The sequence below is a fragment of the Hippocampus zosterae genome, unplaced genomic scaffold, assembly GCF_025434085.1.
Source record: "Hippocampus zosterae strain Florida unplaced genomic scaffold, ASM2543408v3 HiC_scaffold_62, whole genome shotgun sequence".
Lineage (NCBI taxonomy): Eukaryota > Metazoa > Chordata > Actinopteri > Syngnathiformes > Syngnathidae > Hippocampus > Hippocampus zosterae.
The window spans coordinates 322,501-325,000 of NW_026262961.1; positions in this window are offsets into that span (position 1 = coordinate 322,501).

Below are 2,500 nucleotides of genomic sequence, written 5' to 3' on the forward strand. Positions count from 1 at the left end.
GAAAATTTTTCAAATTGCGGAGCTCCGCCGTCACAGGCCGGCGTTTCGCCCGGGCTATCCGCCCGGAGCGCCTCTCGGGCGGCCTTCCCAACTGCCGTCGACCGCCCGGAGGGGGACTTAGAAAATAGCCGAAAATGCGGAGCTCCGCCGTCACAGGCCGGCGTTCCGCCCGGGCAATCCGCCCAGGGCGCCTCTCGGGCGGCCTTCCCAACTGCCGTCGACCGCCCGGAGGGGGACTTAGAAAATAGCCGAAAGTGGGGAGATAGAAAATTTTTCAAAGTGCGGAGCTCCGGCGGAAGAGGCCGGCGAAGCGCTGGGGGTGGCTGGAGACACCCTCACCATGGTCGGACAAGTGTCTGAGGGGACTCCGGTGACTCTCTATGGAGGTCACTTGCTCGAAACATGCTCTCCTATATACGTTTCCGAAGGTATTTTGGTGATCGCCCACCTTCTAAGCCTTTAGCCTTCCTTCACCCCCTGACTCTTACCTACTACAGCGCCCCTAACGACCAAAAGCGGTACTGTCCAACCCCTGGTACCTCCCGGCCGACCCCTGGTACCTCCCGGCCGACCCTTGGTACCTCCCGGCCGACCCCTGGTACCTCCTGGCCGACCCTTGGTACCTCCCGGCCGACCCTTGGTACCTCCCGGCCGACCCCTGGTACCCCCGCCCATTGAAATGAATGGGGGAATTTTTTTATTTTCCCAATTCGAACAAGAGGCCTCCTCCCCGGCCACGCTCGGCCTCCGGGCCGGGCCGGGGCTTCGCCCACGGTACCTCCGGCCCTTGGTACCTCCCGGCCGACCCCTGGTACCCCCGCCCATTGAAATGAATGGGGGAATTTTTTTATTTTCCCAATTCGACCAAGAGGCCTCCTCCCCGGCCACGCTCGGCCTCCGGGCCGGGCCGGGGCTTCGCCCACGGCCCCTCCGGCCCCCACCACCTCCGCGGGCCGTGTTCCAGCGCTATTCACCCCGGCCAAGAGCCCTCTTTCCCGGGCAAAGCTCCGCGGCCGAGCCGGCCCTGGCTTACCCCTGGTACCTCCAGGCCGACCCCTGGTACCTCCAGGCCGACCCCTGGTACCCCCCGGCTTACCCCTGGTACCTCCCGGCCCACCCCTGGTACCTCCCGGCCCACCCCTGGTACCCCCGCCCATTGAAATGAATGGGGGAATTTTTTTATTTTCCCAATTCGACCAAGAGGCCTCTTCCCCGGCCTCGCTCGGCCCCCGGGCCGGGCCGGGGCTTCGCCCACGGTGCCTCCGGCCCCCACCACCTCCGCGGGCCGCGTTCCAGCGCTATTCACCCCGGCCAAGAGGCCTCTTTCCCGGGCAAAGCTCCGCGGCCGAGCCGGCCCTGGCTTACCCCTGGTACCTCCAGCCCGACCCCTGGTACCTCCAGCCTTACCCCTGGTACCCCCCGGCCGACCCCTGGTACCCCCCGGCCGACCCCTGGTACCTCCAGGCCCACCCCTGGTACCGCCAGGCTTACCCTTGGTACCGCCGCCCATTGAAATGAATGGGGGAATTATTTTATTTTCCCAATCCGACCAAGAGACCTCTTCCCCGGCCACGCTCGGCCGCCGTACCCCCAGCCTTACCCCTGGTACCCCCCGGCCTACCCCTGGTACCGCCAGGCTTACCCCTGGTACCTCCAACGGTCTTTTGCCTACTACACCGCCGTCTGGCGGACACAAACGGTATGGCAGACCACCTCAGCCATTGAAATGAATGGGGGGATTTTTTTTTTATTTTCCCAATCCGCCCAAGACGCCCCCCCGCCGGCCACGCACGGCCACCTCGCCGGCGCTCTCCTCCGGTGCTCAAGATGACTTCCGCGGGCCGCGTTCCAACACATGTAATCCGACCAAGACGCCTCCCCGCCGGCCACGCACGGCCACCTCGCCGGCCCCTCTCCTCCGGTGCTCAAGATGACTTCCGCGGGCCGCGGTCCAACACATGTAATCCGACCAAGACGCCTCCCCGCCGGCCACGCTCGGCCACCTCACCGGCCCCTCTCCTCCGGTGCTCAAGATGACTTCCGCGGGCCGCGGTCCAACACATGTAATCCGACCAAGACGCCTCCCCGCCGGCCACGCTCGGCCACCTCACCGGCCCCTCTCCTCCGGTGCTCAAGATGACTTCCGCGGGCCGCGGTCCAACACTTTTAATCCGACCAAGACGCCCCCCCGCCGGCCACGCACGGCCACCTCACCGGCCCCTCTCCTCCGGTGCTCAAGATGACTTCCGCGGGCCGCGGTCCAACACTTTTAATCCGACCAAGACGCCCCCCCGCCGGCCACGCTCGGCCACCTCACCGGCCCCTCTCCTCCGGTGCTCAAGATGACTTCCGCGGGCCGCGGTCCAACACTTTTAATCCGACCAAGACGCCCCCCCGCCGGCCACGCACGGCCACCTCGCCGGCCCCTCTCCTCCGGTGCTCAAGATGACTTCCGCGGGCCGCGTTCCAACACATGTAATCCGACCAAGACGCCTCCCCG